This window comes from Octopus bimaculoides, chromosome 26 (genome assembly GCF_046866305.1).
Source record: "Octopus bimaculoides isolate indiv1 chromosome 26, ASM4686630v1, whole genome shotgun sequence".
Taxonomy (NCBI): Eukaryota; Metazoa; Mollusca; class Cephalopoda; order Octopoda; family Octopodidae; genus Octopus; species Octopus bimaculoides.
The window spans coordinates 23,689,963-23,714,032 of NC_142953.1; the positions used below are offsets into that span (position 1 = coordinate 23,689,963).

At 33.0% G+C, this 24,070-nt stretch overlaps 1 protein-coding gene across 19 annotated transcripts in view; it reads left to right on the forward strand.

Annotated features, from left to right (window-relative positions):
- Window positions 1-24,070, forward strand: part of LOC106883622 (calmodulin-binding transcription activator 2) — an 859,097-nt gene that overhangs the window by 353,350 nt on the left and 481,677 nt on the right. For 10 of the 19 annotated variants that reach the window (XM_089342578.1, XM_089342567.1, XM_089342583.1 and 7 more), the window contains one exon: window positions 17,506-17,571. The exons of the other annotated variants lie outside the window; for them this stretch is intronic. The gene's annotated coding sequence lies outside the window, so the exon portion shown is untranslated. The remainder of the gene's footprint in view (window positions 1-17,505; window positions 17,572-24,070) is intronic. 19 annotated transcript variants of the gene reach the window in all.

Genomic DNA, 24,070 nt, shown 5'->3' on the forward strand with positions numbered 1-24,070 from the left:
AAGCAGTTAGTCATAGGTCTATCTGTTCAGTTAGACCTGCCTTGGCTAACGAACAACAACAATTACAAAATATAATTTTAGTGCAAAGTAAATTCATTTGATGGATTCCAATTTATTAATTAGGTTGTATTATCAATCATATTGATTTCTTTTGATTAGACAAAAGAATAATTTTTGAAGCAAAACATTTTGAAAATAGAATTTTGAGGAGTTCTTTAAAAGCAAAATTATTTGATTGATCCTGGAAGGATGAATGGTAAATATCTGTCTCAGCAAGTTTAAACTTAAATCAGAGACACAGTTTAGCTAAATACAAAACTATGTGTTTACTAGTGTAATGAAGACATGGTCTACTGGTTAGAGTATTAGTCTCAATAATAAAGCCACAAGTTCAATTCCTGAATTCCTTTTTATCTTTATTCTGCCTTGTAGAATTTTTAGTTGAACAGATTGACCCCAGAACTTATTCATTTTAAGCCTTGTACTTATTCTATTGATCTCTTTTGCTGAACCACTTAGTTACAGGGATGTAAATGCACTAACACTGGTTGCCAAGCAGTGGTGGAGGTGGGGAGCACAGACACAAAAATACACACACACACACACACACACACACACACACACACACACACACATGACAGACTTCTTTCTGTTTCTGTCTACCAAATTCACTCACAAGGCTTTGGTTAATCTGAAGTTAAGTAGAAGACCCTTGTTCAGGGTGCCATGCAGTAGGCCTGAACCCAAAACCATGTTTGGAAGCAAGCTTCTTGCCACACAGCCATGCCTTCACCTTGTGTCAGAGACTCTTCAATTTCTGCTCCTCCAGCCTTCTCAGCTGTCAGTGAGTGCCATCTGACTGCTGATACACTCCCTTCCGCCTCCCTCCACTTGCGACTTTCTCAATATTCTACTGGGTCAAGGGTGGCAGGGCTGGGGCGGTATCTGTGTCTGCCCATGATTACATAAGGACCTAAAAGAACACTTACTACCAAATCCGCTTCATGTCTGACTGATGGCTATGCACTAATGTCATTAATCTCTATTTCTTCATGTTATTAATTAGCTGTAGTGAAAAACATTTGTTTAACTCCTTAGCATTTAAACAGACTATATCAGGCCCAAATATTCTACTTGTTTTATGTTCAAACTGGCTAGATCCAGCCTCTTGTGCCAATCCCACAATGACATTCCAAAAAGCAAACAGTTACATCATTGAAATCTGAGAACTACAAGATAATTCCAGATTAACTCAAAACAATGTGAATAAATTAGGGTTACATTTGATGGAATAATCTGAATGCTGAAGGGTTAAAGAAATCATTTTATATAGAGACAATACCTGTGGAGTTGACATGTTGGACTAATGACTACAAGTTCATATATTCAAATCTGACTATAGCTATTATGTTATGTTCCAGCTTGCACTAATTTGCCTGTGTGACAAAAAGCAGGTTTCCTTCTATGTCATGGATGAGTGATTGTATAACAATTGGTTGAATGTAAACAAAAATATGGAAAAAGAAAAACAAATGGATGTAAATTTGAAAGGGAAAAACTTTAGATTCAATAATAATTTGAATGATAAGTGTAATAACATGTTGTTCTAATATTACGTGTTAGTATGTTTATGTGTGTGTATATATTTGCGTGTGTGTATATATTTGCGTGTGTATTTATGTGTGTGTATATATTTGCGTGTGTATTTATGTGTGTATAGATATACATATGCATGCTTATACGTGTTATATTGTATGTATATGTCTGTATATGTATGAATGTATATAACAAGTATGCATGTGTGTTTGTGATGGTGGTGATGTTGGAGAAAGTGATTTTATTGAGTTAACTAGTGACTTGAGGTGAGTCACACAGATGTAATATCTTTTCATACCTGAAAGCAGTTCAGCTGCTCATTAGATGAACATATTGAAGTAGGTTAGAGTCTTCTCCTCTCAGGTTTTTTTTTTGTGCAAATTGAATTTGCTTTTCTTGTTACTTCAATATAAAACTTGCTTAATTTCCGATAGAATATATCAGAATAAAGATATTCTTTGACAAACATAATGAAGATGTTTGATTATTCCTCCTCCTCTTCCTCCCCCTTTTTTGTTGGGGGAGTGTTTGTACTGTACCTGATAGGTCGTGTATTTTAATGAAAGTCAAAAAGAGAAAAAAAAAGAAATTATGCATTCATTTTGTAACAAAACATGGAATATTCTACATATATATGACAGACATGTAATAGATATTGCTTGTATAGATGGTAGGAGTATACCATTGCCATCACCTTCATCATCATCATAAATAGAAAAAAAAAATTCTTATAAGCTGCTTTAAAAAATTACTATCTCCTTTATGTAAATATTGCTAAAAGCTATTTGTTGCTTTTGGCTATTTTCTACTAGACATAGATATATTACATGGTGAAATTTCACACCACATAGTAAAATGTATTTATTTATTCTCTTTATTTCCACAGTAATATACTAATATACCGTACAAGCAATTACCAAGTAATGGTGAAATAGTTTTATTGTATTTCATTAGAATTTTCTTTTACTTTTCAAAGTCAAGTTAAAGTGTTGTTAATTTTCTGCATTTTTCATTTGGTTTTTATCTGCAGCATGTGGAAATATTTCTAACATGGAAAGAAATTAAGTGAAAAATTGAATAATGTAATTTTATGAAAACTGTTAAGAATTACAAGAAGATAATTTTAAATTGTTAATAATGGCCAACAGTAAAGTGCCAGACTGAAATGATTTAACACTTGCTAATCCAAGTTTGTATATACGATCAATTGATAGGTTATTCCATGGTCTCTGTTCAAATAACCAATGCTAGTATGCTTCATGTACTTGATTGTGTCTAGTGGAAGAGGCTATACCCAGAGACATTGCAGTCCCTTTAAACCTGTTGAAATTAAAAAGATTAATATTTCCTTTAATTGGAAATCAATGGCTACACAGTGTTCTTGAGAGTAACAGTTAAACTCGAGTGATTTGAGTATTAGTTCTTGGTTAAAATTCATATATTTCACTTATACCAGTATATATATTATTGATTATATTACCAGCACTTATTGATTTCTGATAGTAGCATAAGTCTACACATTTTTGGAGAGGGATTTAGACATCTAAATCAACTGACTTTGCCAGGATTAGAATTTAGAACCTAAAACCCTGTAATACCATAAAATATTTTGTCTGATGTGGAAAGATATCCTGAATCCACTTAATGATACTATTGGAAATAATAAATTACAGGAGAAATGGAATAGGCAAATATTCTAAGGCAAGACTTTGGATGCTTTAATGCTTTAACATTTAAATTGGCTATACCTGACCCCAGTATTCTATTGCCTTTATGTTTGAACTAGCCAAATCTGGCTTCTCTCACCCACCCTACAATGGCATTCCAAAAATAAGCAATCACATCATCGAAATTTTGAGGCTACAAGCTAATGATGATTAATTTAAAACAATGTGAATAGATAAGCATTACATTTGTTTGGGCTAAGGTATGTCCTGGAATTGTCGGCATATAAGACAACAGGGTCTATGTATTGGTAATTGCTATGGCGGGCAGTGGCCTACTGTCAACTATCATCCATGTTAACTCATCAGATTTACATTTAATACCAGGTGTATACTAGGGGGTTGACAGTTGTGTGATATTTAAAGTTAAAAGGTAATCTTATATGCTGACATTTATGGTAGCTATATTTTGAGTATGTGTCCACCCCCGGCCATGTTTTGGCTTTTATCATCAAACCTCATAATTGAATAAATCCAATATAGAAGAGGCACATCAATAGTCTCCTCACTTGTCAATTGACTCCAGATAAACTTGACCTTGTTTCCAACAAAAAAAAAAAACAAAAAAAAATTCTGTAGATTTCTGAATATTTCTGCTACTTTCTGAATCTGAGTTCAATTTTATCTAATTAAATAGTTTTTGATTAACTAAAAAAAAAAAAAAAAAGAAAATGGATAAACAACAACATCACTTGTGTACATTGTTGACTTTTTTAAAAATTTGTATTGTCATTCGAAAGAAGGGCCACTTCTTTAATTACAATTTTCAACAGCTTTATCTCAAAGAGATTTCCAATTTTATTGTTTGGAAAAAATAAATAAGCAAATATAATAAAAAAACGTGTGATAAGAATATATAAAAAAAAAAAAACAGATAACATTCCTTTGTCACTGATTTATCTTTTTTTTTCTCCTAAATATGCTTTTTGTATTCTCTAGAAGATAAATTCAGTTGGAATTACAGTTAATTTCTCACTGTGAGGAGACAGATAACATATATGATGATAATAATAATAATAATGATGATGTTGACAGTAAATTTGGTGGTATATGGTGAACTGGCAGAGTCAAACTGTATTTATTCCAGCTTCTTGTGTTTTGAGTTCAAACCCTGCTGCTCACAGCTCCTCCCTTTTATTCTCCCAGTTTCAGTAAATAAAGTACCAGTCCTAGAATCATCAGAATATCAGATTGGATACCCTGTGGTGTTGATTCTGGCTCTTTGTGTTCTGGGTTCAAATCCTACCATTTGGATGACTAGACTTAATTTGCTGCTCAGTTGAACACCACCACCTGGTCCTTAGGTATCTCCAACAAAGTCCATACTTTGTTGTAAGCCAGATCTCTAGTTTGAGGAGACCTCCTTCCCTCTCCCCCTTCAACCAGTCTTGGAGGCCCCATAAAAGGTCAAAGGTACTTTCAGGAAGCCCTTCTCTCTTGATTAAGTATTTAGTACTCGATTAAGTATTTAGTAAACTCTAGCCTGGGCAAAGTTTAGAGAGCTCTTACCCCTGCTGGTGACAAAGGGACTCTCACTCAGAGTAAAAGGCAGACTGTATGACGCATGTGTACGAACAGCCATGCTACATGGCAGTGAAACATGGGCTGTAACTGCTGAGGACATACGTAAGCTCGCAAGGAATGAAGCCAATATGCTCCGTTGGATGTGTAATGTCAATGTGAATACCTGTCAAAGTGTAAGTATCTTGAGAGAAAAGCTGAACATTAGAAGCATCAGTTGTGGTGTGCAAGAGAGACGATTGTGCTGGTATGGACATGTGGTGAGAATGGATGAGGATAGCTGCCTGAAAAAGTGCCACACCCTAACAGTTGAGGAAACCCGTGGAAGAGGTAGGCCCAGGAAGACCTGGGCTGAGGTGGTGAGGCAAGACCTTCGTACATTGGGCCTCACCGAGGCGATGACTACTGACCGAGACCTTTGGAAATGTGCTGTGCGTGAGAAGACCCGGCAAGCCAAGTGAGATCGTTGCCAGTGCCCCTGGACTGGCTCTTGTGCGGGTGGCACATAAGATGCACCATTTTGAGCGTGGCCGTTGCCAGTACCGCCTGACTGGCTTCCGTAGGATTTTCGAGCGAGATCGTTGCCAGTGCCCCTGGACTGGCTTGTGCGGGTGGCACATAAAAGACACCATTTCGAGCGTGGCCGTTGCCAGTATCGCCTGACTGGCCTTCGTGCAGGTGACACGTAAAAGCACCTACTACACTCTCTGAGTGGTTGGCGTTAGGAAGGGCATCCAGCTGTAGAAACTCTGCCAAATTTAGATTGGAGCCTGGTGTTGCCATCCGGTTTCACCAGTCCTCAGTCAAATCGTCCAACCCATGCTAGCATGGAAAGCGGACGTTAAACGATGATGATGATGATGATGATGATTTAAAGATCCTCTGTGTGTCAGAAGGAGGAAGAAGAATTTTGCATTTACTTATTTGTCTATCAATCTAGATTTCAAGTAACACTTTGGTTGGAACTGCTCAATTTTTAAGGGTCCTAGAAAAGAGAAGATGCCACAACAGCTTTTTCCCTCTTCTAAATAATCCCACATTTACAGTAAGCTGAAATAATTTTTCCTGTCCCACTTTTCTGAAAAAAGCAATATGAATATCCGTTTATAATTTGGTAATTCACTTAGTGAAGGCACATGGCTTAGTGCTTGGGGTATTCTGCTCATAATTTGTAAAGTCATGAGTTCAACTTCCAGTGGCACATTGTGTCCTTGAGCAAGACACTTTATTTCACATTGCTTTTGTCCGCTGAGCCGGCAAAAATAGGTTGTACCTATCTTTCACAGGGCCAGCTGTGTAACATTCTGTGTCATGCTGAATCTCCTTGAGAACTACATTGAAAGTACACATGTCTGTGGAGTGCTCAGCTACTTGCATGTTAATTTTATAAGCAGGCTGTTCCATTGATCCGATCAAGTAGAACACTTATTGGAACCAACAGTTCCATTTTTTTTTTTTTTTTTGGTGTTTTACATTAGAACAGATAAATGTAAGTCATAGTTTACAGCCACCTAACACATTCTGGTATATAAATATAGAGAAAGGTACGTGTAAATATCAAAATTAATTGAAAAAAAAATCTCATAAAACAAAACTGTTTCAAAGATTTATAACTTGAGAGAATAACTATTAATGTTAAGATATTTCTTTAAGAATAGATACTTGCATTTATTAGTTTGTTTGGTCCCAATCACATGATCAGACACAAAAGGAAACAATTTATGAGGAAAATATGGATTCACTTATCTTGATCTGCTTATAAATGTGGAAAAAAATGTAAAAACTACCAATCTGAAAAGAAATAATTCTTCTTTTATAATAAAATCTGTATTGATTTTAACAATTTCTTTTATAAAAAAAAAGCTAAATTATTTTTAACCATTGTTTATAGTTGTTAGTTAATGTTCAAAATAAGACTTTCTTTAAGTTCATTTAACTGAAGAACACCATATTAAGTTTACTGTTTGTTTGTTTTTTTAAAAATTGTTTCTTTTAAAAATATTTCTATATCTGATTTCTCAATCTCACATAACTTTACATCACATACGGCAATATTCCCATCAATTTACAGAAGTTTTTTTTTTTTAGTAGTTGTAGTTATTGTGGTTGTTGTTATTTAACCCTAGGTCAGGTCTGACTGAGCAGAGACATATAACTAAAGATTTAATCAGGGCCATTTCTCTACTTTCAGAATGGATGTTGGATTTACATCATCCAATATAGCTTCCTTCTCTTTTTTGTAAGATGGTACGGTTTGATTTGAAGGAAATTTGGTTGCTATTTTCAGCAAGTAGAATATAAAGTATGAGTAATTTGTGAGTGATTTTATTCACTGTAGTGTGAATTGAGAGAGATTTGGTTGCTATTTCTAGCAGTTTGAGTGCAGAAACTTATTTGTTTGAAATGTTCCTTATTTCAAGATAGCAAACCATTCAGTGTTTATTCATAATATAACAGACATGCATGCATGCACACACACACATATTATTCTAGTAAAGACTGTACTTTGATGGAGAGGTCTAATAAAAACCTGTTCATTAATGTAATTGCACTATGAAGATTAGATTCCTTCTCTCTCCTCTGTATTGTCCATATTCTAATTTTAGTTGATTCAAATTATTTCGCTCACTACATTGAGCATTTTTTTTAGCACTGACCTTACCATTATTAGTACACAGTTAAGGAACATCGGGCAACTCTACTGAAGCAACATCATGGCACACAGGCAGCCAAATTACACACAGGTGAGAGTACCTTTAGCACCCATTTAATCAGATATGTCCAACTTCAGTTTGGTCTGAAATTATGTGGGACTATCAAAAAGGGGAAAGTTAGTGTGGTAGTTTGTTACAAAGGTATCAGTTTCTGTTTGAGATTCAATGTGTAATGTTTGATATGTCACCAAGACTTGTTTCAGTTAATTTCTGTTTGGGCTGTTTTAGTAAACTTGAAGGTTTAGTTTGTGATTGCAGTAAAGGCAAACAAGGTGACCTTGGCCACTACACTAGAGAACAAGAGTTTTTGATTTAAATTAAGTAGAATCGAGAAAACAGGACGTAATGTCTAATGTAAAATTCAAACAATTGACCTTCGGCCCATTACCTTAAATACTTAACTTTCTTTGTAAACGTGAGTAAATTAACAATAGCCAGAGTTTTCTCTTCTGTTTATTGATAATAGTCATCATTATCATCCTCATTAATGTTGTGAGCTGGCAGAATCATTAGCATGCTGGACAAAATGCTTACTAGCATTTTGTCTTTCTTTATGTCCTGAGTTCAATTCTGCTGATAAAATAAGTATCAGTTGGGTACTCGGGTTGATGTAATTTCCCCCTCCCCCCACCAAAAAAAACAATTCATGCTTCCGTCCACTGCCCATTTTGGCCTGGTCGTTATGGTCCAAGTCATTTCTTATTTGGAGGTGCTTTCTCTCATAGGACTAGTATTTATGTGTGTGTTTGTGTGTCATTTGGCATGGTTTCCATGAGTGGATGACTTTTCTATTACCAACCACTTTACACAGTGTTTTAGGTATATTTTCTTTTGTGGCACCAACACTAGAGTGGTTGAATAATCCTGGCAAGACTGGACAATACTATGCTTTCTTTTTGCTCATTTGCCAATCATTTTACAGTTGCTGTATTAATATTAATCTACACTAAATTAACTAACAGATTAATGGATGTATTTCATAATTAAAATGGTAAGTTAAAATATTTGCATCTGATTCCAAAAACCAATAAGTGATGCATTTAACTGGAATTTAGAAACAGGTTACAGGTTCAAGTCTATTAGAATATACTGCTGCAATGAAATGTAAATAATAATAATAATAATAATAATAATAATAACCAACTTGCATTCATTTCACTGTGTTCAACAGAAGATGGTTTTTAAGAAATATATTTAAATAACTCTATAGAAATTGATGAATATTGTTTGTTTTGTGTGTTTTTTATTGATAATTTAGTTGAAGCAAATTTGGAAGTTGTTCAATAAGTATATAAACGTGAAGAATATTCTTATATTGTTATTTACTTTATCATTTTCTTTATTTCTTTAAGGAAGTTATCAGTTTTATATTTTCAAAATGTTTGGAAATGCTTTTAACATTCTTTAAATCCAGTTCAGCCTGTCTATATTTTAAAGATTTAAAATAAATTTTTAAAAAATAGAACCTTTTAAAATTATTTCCCATTGAAATCTATAAATTTGGATAGATTTACTCTTCTCTTGTTTTCTTTTTTTTTCTTATCGTTTTTAATATTTTGTGTTGCAATTAATAGAGTTTAAAGCTTAGCATTGATGTGAAAATCCTTTCTTGGATTTTGTATAAATTAAAAACAACATCCATTGATTGAGGAAAACTTGTATTTCCTCCAGCAAAGATTCTGTTCCCTTCAGGCTAGATACAGTTATTCGGAACATTCATTACAAGAACAGAGATAGGAATTAGGCAAATGTTAGAGTGTGGGTTTACTCTTTAAAACCTTTAATTAAAAGGTGGGGCAGGGAGGAGGGCAGAATGAAAGGTTTGAAAGTTGTTAATAAGGAGGCAACAGCAGAATAAGTTTGGTAAAGCTGGTGGTGGGGAAGGGAGATATTTTCTTTTATGGCAGAACAAAAATTTAACCATTTAATTTTAGATTCTTTAAGTATTTTTTCTTTTACTTCTTTTCTTAGCAAGAAGACAAAGGTAGTTTTTTTTTTCTTTAATATTTTTCTTTTCTTTTTTACTTTTCAGTTATTTATTTATGTTTTTTTACTGCCAAGGATCAAACACATGTTGATGTTGTTGAAATAAATGCAAATGATTCTAATTTCCACATTTTTCATGTTCTTTTATTTACATGCTTTCATTTAAATTCTTTCAGTTAGAATTTCTTCATTGACATGAATAGGCACCATTTCAAATTCCAAATTGACAGTTTGGAAGAAGAAAAAAAATTGTGCCAAAAATAATTATGAGTTTGAAAGCTTTTTTATTCATATTTTGTTTTTTTCCAGATGTGATAGGATTTATTTTCATGGAGCAGTATGTTATTTTTGTTTACGAATCACTGCACAGTTTCTTTTGCAAATAAAGTCATTTCTTGTTCTTTCTTTTACAATCTTCTAAACCCCCACCACCACCACTGAAAGACATGGTTTATGGTCTACTATTTTGAGTACTGAACAATTTGAAAGTCTTTTTGTTTTTTTTAAATGGATTTGGGGATAGATTAAAATATTCCTGCTCTTTATTTGTTCCATAATCAATTTGTATTTTTTTCTTTAGTTTTTAAAAAGGGACAAACAGATTATTTTTCTTTTCTTACAGGTTGTTTTTGCACTATAATCTACTCTTTATTTGCAGTTCAAATATTTTGTCTCAAAAATATATATATATAAAATTCATATAATGAGAAATACGTAGAAGGAAGAAATCAACTTTTCTACTGTCATATATGTATGTACATGTATGTATCATCATCATCATCATTTAATGTCTGTTTTCCATGTCGACATGTGCTGGGTGTCTTGGCGCAGCTGGCAAGGCCAGGGGCTACACCAGGTTCCATAGTCTGTTTTGACTTGGCCTCTACAGCTGGGTGCTCTTCCTAATGCCAACCACTTCACAGAGTGTATTAGGTACTTTTTATATGGCACCAATACTGGTGTGTGTGTGTGTGTGTGTGTGTGTGCACATAACACCCCCACACAAACACATTAAGTGTTGATTGTCAGAAGAGAAAGTACTTGGTACCATACTAGAGATTAATAATATTTTATTTTGGTTGAGTCAGTCTCTTGCTAGTCTGCATGTTGCCTTTGGACGCACAGTTAAAACTTGCCTGAAGAGCCAGTATACCCATTGGTAAAACTCAGAGTAGGAAGAGACTGACTCAATCAAAATAATATTACATATACATACACACATACATACATACATATATATATATATATATATATATATATATATATATATATATATATATATATATAATCATTTCGTTTCAGTATATGTTAATATTCTATTGTAGATACTGGACATCAGGACAACAAAATAGAAAAAAAACATTAATGCTTTTTTTTTCTTTAGAATACAAAGCTTTATAAGTGTTAACCTGATATTCTTAGGTTTCATAGATGATATACAGAATCGTTGTATAAAGTGTCATAGATCAGTAGCAAGAGAAATTTCTAGAATAGCAGGAGTTTCTATTATTGTAAGTGCAAATGTTGATTGATAATACATAGTCTGGTGTTGGACTGGCTTGGGAGCATGACAAAAGTTTTTAAGTTATAATATTAGTTTGGGTGTGTGTATGTGTAGTGGTGGTGGTGGCAGCGGTTGATATCACATTGTATATTCCTATGATTTGGTTCTCATTGAATAATCGATCAAAAGAACTACAGAAAAATGTCCAAACTTGGAAGAATTGACTAATAAAAAGTATTATGGTCAACATGAAAACAGCCAAAGTTAGTAACAAAACATGAACTTGTAAAAACATATGGAAGGTGGCTTTGACCGTTACATTGAAAAAAAAAACAACAACAACATCAACAACAAAAAACTATGAGAACTTAGTGTTTTGAACTGTACAAAATATTGGTTCACAAAACACATCTCTGGCAGAGTAACAACTGTCTAGAACTTAAACTGTTTCTAATCTATAGGAATAAATAATAACCTGTGGAATAAAACCCACATTGTTCACTAGAACTGTTTCAGAATGCTGGGTAGCCATGTATCTTCTCTATAGCAAGTCACCTCTGCCTGCCCCTGGCAGAAAGCCACAGCTCCACTCTTCCAACTACTCCCTTCCTCCCACTTGGCCAAGAGGACTTTTCCTTTTCCCCCTTTTCTCTTTTCCTTTTCCCCCTTTTCTCTTTTCCTTTTCTTGTCTTTCAAGTTACTTGGCCACCCCACTAATGCGGGTGGCATGAAAAAAGGCACCCAGTACTCACTGTGAAACGAAGGGCATCCAACTATACAAACCATGTCAAATCTGACATGGGACATGAAGCAGCCCTGTGACTCAACAGATCCTGTCAAACTGCCCAACCCATGCCTGCATGGCAAAGAGATGTTAATTGACGATGATGATGATTTCTATTACACAGGCAACATACATTTAGTACCGATGAAAATTCTAGCAGAAGTTTGGCAGCCAGGGCAATAAAGGAGAAGGGATTAAAAGTTCAGAGAACCTCTCTCTTTCTCTCCCTCTATTCAAGAGGAAAAGGGTTTGTATTACAAGGTGCTACATGATAGTGGGCCGTGGTCATGAGTTAGAGATCTGTGGAGGCAAGAGAGAAAGGATGAGAGTGGAATGCGGATTGGGCAGTAAAAGACATTAAAGCATTTACCCTTGTGGGTAGAAGAGAGAGAATTGTACAGATATAGAAATGTAGTGCAAATGGATGACGTCCGTTGGGAATAGAGAAAACGGTGGAGCAAACTGATGATGGCCAGCAGCAATTACAGAAAAAGATGAGAGAAGACATGCAAAGAGGTTGTTAAGTTAGATCTTGAGAACATTAGGTTTTCCAAATGGGTTAACACTGGATCAAAATGAAAAGCAACATGACATGCTGTACTTCAATCCCACTCCTGCCAACATGAAAATGGTGAAGGTGATTCTCTCCACTGTAATCTCAGGTTACAGGAAACATTCTACCGAAATAAGTTTAAAGATATATTTAGAGATTTAGTGGTGACTGGATGGCTTTGTGGCTTCTCTGTTATTACAGTTCATTAGTGAAACTAGGACAAGTCTTTTCTGGATGTATTCAATGATTAGTAAGAAACAGTATCTAAATATATGCAGAAATGATATATTAAAGTACTGTTATGGCTAGCAGAAATAGCTTCGGTTGTGTTATATTCAGAAGGATGCAATGCATATGTTTTATATTTGTGTGTGTGTGTGTGTGTGTATGTGTACATGTACATACACCATGTAATTACTCATACATATATGTATGTGTGTGTGTGTGTGTATATATATATATATATATATATATATATATATATATTATATAATGCGTGTATATATACATATACATACACTATGTAATTGCACACACATGTATGCGTGTATCTATCTATCTATCTATCTATCTATCTATCTATCTATCTATCTATATATATATATATATATATATATATATATATATATATATGTATTTATTCAGTATGATACAAATGTAATTACACAACCATTAGTCACTTCAATATAGATATTGATTTCATTTCACCGGGCACAAAATCAATTTTTTTGTATCAGAAGGTGCAGAAAGAACTTAGTTAGCTCCCAGTATTTTCTTACAGGCAGTTATTTGCGTTGACTCACCTCCACCACCACCACCACCACCACCACCACCACCACCATGAAAGACAGCAGTCAAGTTTAGGTGAGTTCAAACTCAGACTGGTGAAACATTACATAAAATATTGCCGTACTTTCTGCTTAACCCTTTTGCCTGTCCTGTGCATCACATGTGATTGATACACATTCTCATTTTTTTTTTCAGCTACCAGAGTAGCTTTGCACTTAGGAAAGGAAAGCTTTATATTACTCAGAACGTTTGAAACTAGGGCTGACTAAAATGTCTGAAACAAGCAAAGCTGTTTAGGACAGACTTATAAAAATACTTTGTACAGGCAAAGGGTTAACCTTGAAGCAATAACAGACTCACGGTAGTTGAGTTTAGATGCATCAATTATATGCATGCATATCGATTGGTTAATGTTTGTGTTTACATTCGAGGTAAAAGTACTTCTAATTAAATTAGAGTGTGAATATTTAATTAAGTGTATCTTCTGGAATTATAAGTGTTAGTTTTCCATTGCATAACTCTGGAGTTAACCTATTTGATTGTTCACTCAAGCATTTGAACAGTTGGAAATGAGTAACTCAGAGTTATGAGGCAAGAAACTTCAGCTACTAATAATGCATGTGTGTGTGTGTGTGTGTGTGTGTGTGTGTGTGTGTGTGTGTGTGTGTGTATGTATGTGTGTGTGTGTGTGCACATGTGTGCATGTGATGAAAAGTTAGTTGAGAATTTTAATCTGTTTAGTTTTGAATAACAGGAAAAGCTCTGTTTGAACTGAAAGTTGTTGCTGTTGAATGTATATCATTAATGTTGTACTGTTAAACCATTTCTTTAAAAGAAAGGGAAATGCAGTCCATGAAAGGAAGACATAAAAGAAAAGTGTTAAAAAAGCATAAAACAAAAACTGCAGATTGGAATATTTTGGTTTTGGAATATTTTGAATTTGCAGAGAATGTTTTGTGAAGATATGTAAAAATCAAGAGGAATCTAAAAGCTAAGAAGTTTTGATTGTAGACAAAACTAATAAAATGTTGAAGGAACCACCAATAGCATTGTTAGTGTTTGAAAAATTGGTTGTGTGTGCATTTTCTGTATTCTTTTTCTTCTTTTCTTTCTTGTTCTCCAGTGGAAAACAAATTGTATTTGAGATTTTATTGGAAAATTTTCAAACACACGTTTCCTACCGCAAACAAAATAAAACAAAAAAATTGGAAAATAAAGAACTTTATTCCAAATAATGGATCCTTATCTTTGTCTGTTTCCTGAAGAACTCTTATATTCATAACTTTATATCTTTCTCTTCTTTATTCTGAATAGTAATCAGCATCAAAATATCTTATCTGTTCTACATATTGAAAGTATTTTAATCACGTATTTGGAAATCTTGTATTAATTCCATTTAATTGTTGTTCTTTTCATTTGCATTCATCTTTTGGCCACAGTAAGCATTTTACATCTATATTTTCTTACAAATCTGCAAGAACAGCATGTGTGATTTATTTACATTTTTATTAGATGGCCATTTTCTTTTCAATTAATATGTTAACTAGCTTCAAGATGAAACAACAAAACAACACCATGAACCTGTTTGCTGCTGGACACTTGTAGTAATGTTCACTTCACAAATGTATTTACATTAGTTTCAAATTTATTCTCAACCAAAACATTAAAAATGGGGTTGGGCAGAGAAAGCTTCAGGTAAGATAAATGAAACTAGAATTAGAACTTGTTGAAGAATTAGCAGTTTTCACCCTCTTGAATTGATTAAAAGCTTTTTGGAATATTTGAAATGCGATAGCAGCAAGTTTAGGGATAAAAATAAATTAAGTTAATTATAATCAATCTTTTACGATTGCATCTGCCACCAGCCCCTCTGAATTTTAACTCTCATTGCAGTGTTTTAAATTGAATATTTCAAATAGCAGAAATTGTATGTAAATTTAAACAAAATAAGGCTAGAATTGGAAACAATCTTTCTTCTCTAAGATATCAACTATTTAGTGAAGAAAGTTGAGCTGGCTTTTTATTGTTAAAAGCCCCTTTAACCAGTGTTCAGTAACACTTTTCTCACTTACCAATCATTAATTGACAGGATAGTGAGATAATGTAATTTGAAATGAAAAAAATTGTAAAACTGGAATTGCTTAATGAAGTATTTCTAAAGAAAGCTGCGAGTGTAAAGTTTGCTTTAAGAGGATATCAAATAAACAGACTGGGGTAATTTTTATTTTAACTGCTATGAAACATTGCACCTGCTCCCCCTTGCAGTATGTGAGCAGTGAATCTACAAAGCAGAGATGAATCACTGTGACTGACATTAATTGCTTTGAGGATGTTTGTGAAATCCATGGCAGTTGAACATTAGAGCTGCAAGTGGTGAAAGGAGTCAACTTAAATTTGTAGCTAATATTTCTACCACTATTTGATATTTGTAAAGCACCATTGAAATGTAATATTCTGCTCAAAGACAGTTGTTTAGGAGGAGCATGTATTTATTATAAGACACCAAAAGGTTTATGAATCCATACCATTTTATAATATTATTTTTAAGTTTGAAGAAAGAAATTATGTATTCATTGAAAATAGCAAACTTCAAAAATAGTCTGTAAAAAAAATCAGTACCTTTATTCTTTGTGGCTAATATCCAAAGTACTTTTTCAGCTATCATTGCCCCCAGGTCTTTTCTTATTAAAATTATTATTTTATCTGCTGCTTTTTACAGCTTGCTTCCTCTATTTCACCATGCAGCAAACGTCTTGTATAGCTCACTTTAAAACTAGTCACATCTTTTTTCTTCTCACACCAAAGAACAGTAGTTTTCTTCACTTTTTCTTTACTTCTTTCTGCATTTCTTTCTTTCTTTCTTTCTTTCATTTTTCTCAGCGCCATCTTCCAGCATTGTCCATTCAGACAAACTTTCTGCAATATCTAGCTAATAAAACAGTTTTCAGAAAAATTGTATAAATATTGTCAAGCACTGAAAAGTTAAGCTCCCATCTTTCAATTCCTGGTTGGAGCCGTTTCACATCATTTAAGTTGCTTATGCCTTTAAAACAGACAAGAATGTTATAGAATCCACCCTCCTTTCATCTAATGTCTGAAGCCTGGTGCTTATGTATGAAATCAATATTGCTAAAAATCACAACACTCTGTTCTGTGGGCCAGGCACTGGCTTAAAACTAATTTAAATTGATTAGCTATTCATATTTTTCTTTTCAAATTTTTGCTTTGAAATATATTTGCCTAGGAATTTAATCTAATTAAATTAATATGCAAATTTTATGCATTCTTTTTCTTATCATTGCTTAAACTTCCTTTCTTCTTTCTTTTTTCCATATTTTAAAGATATTTTAAGAAAAAATCTTCATCTCACCTGTTTGGCTATTGTCCTAGTGTAGAAGATTTTATTATCTTTTTTCACATTAACTACTGTCTTTCCTAATTGTTCAAATACATTTTACACATTTAGAAATATATTGATGTTATTTATATTTATATATTCCCTGCTTTTTAATGAATATCATTTTGATAAAGATACATAGCTTATCTAACTGTGTCTCAGGTAAGCTCAACCTTCAGCAATAATATCTGATTTCAAGAAACCACATTGGTGAATGTGAGCAGAGAAACTGAATCAGTGAAGAACTAAATGTTACACAATCATTTCTTCAAAGTTTTTCATAAATGTATTTAATATTCTTCTAAATTAATCAAGTACAAAGATCATGGTTAGAGAAAAACGTAACGTTACATTATTTTCTTTATTAATAAATGTCTTTATATCAAGTAGGTTACATGTATTTACACACACACACACACACACACATGCACATACATTTTTAAAAAATGAAAGGTTCTTTTTGCATGCCTTATATCTAAAGTTGTAATTATCTAAGTATTAAATTTCTGATATTTTTTATTTTTCAAATTTCTTTCCTTGCCATAATCTCATGTGGAAGATTCAATATATATATATATTATTCCTTTATTGATTGATTTCTTTTTCTAGTGATTCCTCAATAATTTCATCTCTCTCTCTGTTGAGATAACAATATCTATGGCTAACAGAAATGAATGTTTCCATGCTAAAGTTGTCAATGTATTTGCTGTACACATTTCCAAGGACACTTGTATCATCTTCAGTGCACAAAGATTCTTTTGATAAATAATTTGATAAAATTTTCTGCCATGGAAAAAAATAACTTCACTAAAAATTCCTTTTTGGTTTATTTTCTTTCTCTTGTTCCCCACCCCACCTCTTCATCCTAAAGTTCCACATTGTTTCTTTGATTGATCTTCAAAACAATATAAGTTAACTAATTTTTTTTCCCTTTCAGGTGAGTCTTTGATATTTCTTCTGATTTGGCCGAAATTCAAATAGGAAATTTCATAATTTTTACGAGGTCAGTTGAGATTAGAGCATTTCATTTTAATTAACCATCTGTACTGTTTCTTTCTCAAGTTTCATTTCTATCGATCAATAATATTTGTTGTAAAACTTCTTTTTTTTTTTTTCTATTTTGATGTTTTATATGACCAACAGTGCATTACACTTCTTCATACAAAAAAAGTGAAAGAATTTACATTGCTTTTCTCTCGGGAAATTTTCTATTTTCTTAAAATTTCTATTATCCACTCATTTCCACCCCTACTCTGTGTGTGTGTATAATAATGGAGACCTCAAAAGACATTTTAAGATCCACAAAAATCAGAACTTATATGCAGCTCTTGGTGGTCCAAATTGGATATGCAATCTCAGTGGGTGTCTTTTCAAAACATTTGTCTGGTTTAAAAAGCCACATCAGATGCCATGATGGTTCTAAGGTGTAGGTACAGGAGGTGGTCAAACTCTGCATAAGGAGTAGACAACCACCACAAATATATATATAATATTAACATGAGAAGAAGGATTGAAGAGGTTAATTCATCGTTGTGGATTTCCACTTGTATATTCAGTGAGCAAAAAAGTCTCACAATCAGCATTTATTAGCTAATACTCAAAGAGGAGGTTTGGAAAGCAGCCTATAAGATTTTGACCCAGAATATATATATATATATGTCTGTGTGTATATGTATATATATATGTGTGTGTGTATGTGTGTATATATATGTATATATATATATATATATATATATGTAATTTAATGTGCACTGTATTAAAGAATGTGCTACTAATAGTTTCTTGCTATGAAGACACGTGGCTAGGCAGGGTTTTATAACATACCTTACATCTCCTTGCTTGGAGACACAAGGTACACTATAAAAATCTGTTTAACCATGCGTGTCAATGATATGAAACTATTACTAGCCCTTATTTTCATACAGTGTACATTAAATGATATTTTTCTCTCACTGGATATAGTACTGTTGATCTTACCTTAGCAAAACAGTAAACCATATATATATATATATATGCAGGGGAGTGGGGTAAGATATCTCAAATGAATGAGGGGGATCATGTGACTGATGGACAGTGGTGAGAAGTTACAATAGGGAGACAAAAATTTGAAAGTTGGTGGACAAAATGTAAACAAAAGCAAACTGAGATAGAAAGTTGTAGCCAAAGACAAAAACAACAACATGAGCAGCGACCCATGAAGTAACAACAAAAACAATGATGATAACAGCAACACTGTTACTGTTTCTATACAAGGTAGCAGCAAGGGCAAATCAGCAACAATAATAACCAACCACTTCCAAAGGATTGCCCCAAAGGGTCTAAAAAAATGGCTTGGCTACAGTTAAACTTTCTTCTATCCATGTAATAAACACTGTACCCTTTCCAACACTTGGAATTCTCAAAATTTTGTCAGTACAGATATAGTTCTAGTTTCGCTTGGAAGATGATATAACATGGTAAAAAAAAAAAAAAAAAAAGGAAAAGAAGGAAGAGGAAAAAGAAAAAAAGAACAATATACACAGAAAGGCAAGAGCAATAGAAAGTTGAAACAGAGAATACAATGTGAAACTGTTTTCAGTGAATCCTATGTTTATTCTGACAGTCATTGGCACCAATCTCATTCATATATTCCACCTAGCTGACACTGTCACAGCTGGAAAATAGTTATAAACCAAACAACAACAACATTTTTAAATCTCCACCACAGCCACTACCACCAGATTATCAGTTTCCATTTTTAAAAAAGAAATATTTTACTTAAATATTTATCATTAATTATTTTTGTCTTACTAAATTTCATGAAATATCCAACATAATATTGTTGTAGATCATTAATTTCCTACATAATCATATCAGTTTACTGTTCATATTTTGGTGCAGTAAGTTGGATTAATTTACAACATGTCAGTCTTGTATTTCACTGAGTCTTTGAGGCATGGTGGCCTCATATTTGATCACACTACTTTTCTTCCAGTTTTGTTTGGTTTCTGAGTGTCACCTCCATCCATTCAATGATAAAGGATGACAAGGGTTTTGTTTTACAATTATGTTAAGACGATTCATCTTAGCAAAGTAGGAGAATCTGTTGAATTTCTTTCAAGGTATGGTAGATCAGAGGTGAAAATATTGTTTTGCTGTTGATGTATGAAACTTTTCTACCATTTTTTTAAGGAAGCCGAATAGATTAATCTCCTTATTAAAGGAGTCTGTGCAGGAGGAAATGGAAACAATCTTTTAAATGTGTTATTGCTGTGGAAGTTGAACCTCAAAATATGAGGATAATTGTCTAATGATTTATATTAAGACACACATTTGTAGATTAGATTGTGTTAGATTATATGGAAATGAAATATCTTTTACTTGTTTTAGCCATTAGATTGTGGCTGTGCTGCAGTGCTGCCTTGAGGAATTTTCTTGGAGTGAATCAACCCCAGTACTTTTATCTTTTTTAAACCTGGTACTTATTCGATCAGTCTCTTTTGCTGAACTGCCTAGTAACGGGGGTGGGGGGACTTAAACATACCAATGCTGATTGTCATGTGGTGGAGGGGGACAAAGACATACACACACACATATGTGCATGCACGTGTGTGCGCATATATATGAGGGCTCCTTTCAGTTTCTGTCTACCAAATTCACTCACAAGGCTTTGGTCGGCCCAAGGCTATAATAGAAGACACTTGTCCAAGGTGCCATGCAATGAGACTGAACCGAGAACCACATGGTTGGGAAGCAAACTTCTTAAACACAGCCATGCCCATGCCTATTATCAGGAAACTGGAAAATAATTTTTGAATAAAATGAAAAGAAAATAATATTTTAGAAATTATGTTAATTTTCTTATTCAATAAAATATTGCAATATATGATGTCATTACATTAAAAAAAAAACCTTTCTAACTTAACCTTGTTCATTAAATCCCAAAAGTTAGAGTTATTTCTCTCCCCACTCCCTCTCTCTTTCTCTCTCTACAAAAGTTACATCAATACATAGAATAAAAGTCAATAATTGGGAAACAAAACTCAAATAAAATAGATTTATTTTTTGTTTTTTGTAACATTTAAAAAAATTTTTATATTTTCTTGTTCTTCCAGTTTATGCTTCTAGTTAGAAATATGTTTTCATCATAAATCTTCATCTTCATCAATATCATTAATATTATTATCTTAAAATTATCATAGGCTAAAGGTGTATCTACAATAAAATAACCCTCTATGCATTTGGAGCCTCACTTTACTCTCTTACTGTCTTATGATTAATATGCAAAAAAGAGTGAGCAATTATTTTCTTTCAACCATAAAGATCAGAATTGCTTTGCCATAGCCCCCACTCTCTCTATACAGCACACTTCTGTTATTCTCTTCTCTGTTCCTTGGGTTTCCTGTCAACACCTGTACCATAACTCTCTTCTCATATTGCTGTTAGTGACTTATTGTCTTCTCAAAGATGTTTTACAATCAAGAATTCTCAAACTCTTTAATTTTTAACTAAATTGACTCATTGAACTGTTGCCATCCTTGGGCACCTTCAGTTTCATTATTTATATTTCTTAAAGTAGTCAATCCTATTGATGCCAATATTCGATACATCCTTAAGGCAGCAAGTTGGCAGAATTGTTATTATGCTGAGCAAAATGCTTAGCAGCATTTCATCCATCTTCCCATTCTGAGTTCAAATTTCGTTGAGGTTGATTTTGACTTTCGCACCTTTGGGAGTCAGCAAAATAACTACCAGATTAAGACCGGGGCCGATAAAATTGATTTACACCCTTCCCAGAACTTGCTGGCCTTGTGCCAAAATTTGAAACTAATATTTAGTTTGTCCTGAAATTTATTTCTCCAATCTCATTTATTAAATTATTAGATTGCTTTTGGTTGTGGAGGGATGTAACTCAACATACTAATTTACTCAGGTAGACATCAACACACACATATTCACAGATGCACACACATGGTGGGTGTACCAAATTTCTCTCTCAACCCAAGGTTACAGTAGAACACACTCACTCAAAATACCACACAGTAAAACACATTATGCAGTATGTTGGCCAAACGATTTTTGGACCCCCACATCAGATAGTTTTAATGGAAACTTGTTAATCACCCAGCTATACTTGCTTCTATACTAACAATACTAATATTAAAAAAAACTGCTATGAAAACAAAACAACAGACAATGAAAACAGTAGAATAAATTGTAAAAAATTCCCATTCATTTACATCGTTAATTATTTTCATAGTTTTTAGCTGACAGAAACTGTTTAAGAAAAGTTCCATCAACAAAGTACATTATCATTATTAATATTATTATTAGTTTTTCTGCATCCTTCAATTTTGTTTCCATTTATGATCAAGTGTCTTCCTGACACCTAGGGCAAAGAAATTTGCTGTATACATTGATAGGCCATTAAAATAACCACACCAGATTGTTCATTTACAAAATCAAATAAAATTGTATAAAAAAAGTAGTAGTGGTGGTAGTAATGTTATTTAACATTTAAAATTATTGCTATTTCAAGTCTTCAAATTATGCTATGACTTGTGAATTTATGTTGAAACTAGCTTAAAGAACATTGATTTAACTATGAATATAGAATTGTTTGTCGGAATATAATTTCTGTTGTATATCACTAAAGCAATCTTGTCAAACAAGCTAAAATCTTAGAAAAATACATCTGTGAATTTCTGATTTGGTTATTTATCACTTGTTCTCATAAATTTCAAACAATTGGCAAAGATAATGCCTTTGTAATGTTTCTTGTTCATCCCATTATGCTTCATAATTGCTTGCAACAGGTATTTGATAAAGAAAACAAAAGAAGAAAAAAATACCCTGGCTTTTATGACATTAATTTTCAATACTTATTGTCTAAAAACTATGTATGCTCTTGTATAACGCTTCAGATATTATCTTTAAATTTGATGTACATATATATAACAAACTGCTTCTTGATTATGAATAAGGAAAAAAAAATAGTTTGGGGGAATTTTTTTTACTTAACTTTCAAAAATTTTTTTGCTTGTTTCTTTCTTATTCCATGTTTTCAAATCTATTTTCTGTGATGTGATTGGATGCTTGGAGAAAATTGGTTTATAGTCGGATTCCTTTGCTAAAACCAAATATTTCATGAAGTTAGAATGCAACTCATTTTAACCTTGAAAGTTAGAAGCATGCAGCATAGTATCTTGAATAGCTGCAAAAATAGTTGCTGTAGGTGGGCCAGTTTATGGTCAGAAATACATTATCTCAGCAACCACATACATGCACTCTTTCTCTGTGTGTCTGTCTGTCTGTCTCTCTTACACACACATACACACACAAATGTACATGTACTACCATGAAGATCTTGTTTGGAGAAGATTTTTGAATGTATTGTGGACATTTGATTTTGCTTGTATTACAAGGTGGCATGCCACTTAAAAAACACAGCTTGATTTGAAGTAAAGTTGCTGGGTCACAAGGAAATTATATAAACATAAGTGAGTTTTGTCAGAAATAAAATCACAAGTGAGTCCACATTTGCAGAAATCATTATGTTATTGGTGGGAAGATGGACAGAATTGATATGATCCAGAAGTTGATTGCTTAAGATACTTCTGATTACCTTAAAAATGCTCGACATAAAGATATGGACCAACTCGGGAGCATAATGTTTAACTAAAATTGCTGGGAATACTGTGTGGATTAAATGTGTATTTTGAGTTTGATTAATCCAACACATTGTTTCCAAACCTGGTGGTTACATTCATGATAGTAGGTGTATAGGCAAGTGAGAAAGAAAAGTCTGTGTGTGAGAGAGAGAGAGAAAGAGAGAAAGGAAGAAGTGAGAAGTATTCTGGATTTGTAAGCAAGGAGTAGCAGGTATTTGTAGAGAAACAACAGTTTTTTTGTTTTTTTTTCTCATCCAGATCTTACAGAGTGTATATGTCACCCATGAAACTACAACACAAGTTTATTGATTTACTTCTGTATGACTAATGATTGTACATAATTTATTAAACCAAAACATTAATTTCTACTTAAAAAAATGAATATTTCATTTTTCAACTTAGAAATTTTAAGAATTAAATTAAGGAAGATTCCTAGCAATGAATGTTTAGCTTTTGTTTTAATAGATTAAAGTAAAAGACAAGCTTCTAACCAATTAAGATCGAGAAGTGATAAGTTAAATATTGCCTTTAAAGTAATTACATCTAATTCAATTTGTGTAGAAATATGAAAGATAAGTTCCACCACTAACCCGAGGTAGCAAAAAATATTTTATCAACTTTTCATTGATGTTTTCTTTGAGGCCATTAAAGAAGGTGATATTTTTTACATCAAATAAAACACATTGAACAAAAAGTAGAATTACTTGAAACTAATTTAAACAAGTTCACTGTTACTAATTTCTTGTATTAATTATGACATGGAGAAATACTTAAGGCGTTAATGGTTTGCTTACTTTTGTTTTGACCTTTTAAGTTGTCTGGTTGTTGTGGTGATCAGTAAAGATTAGTCAG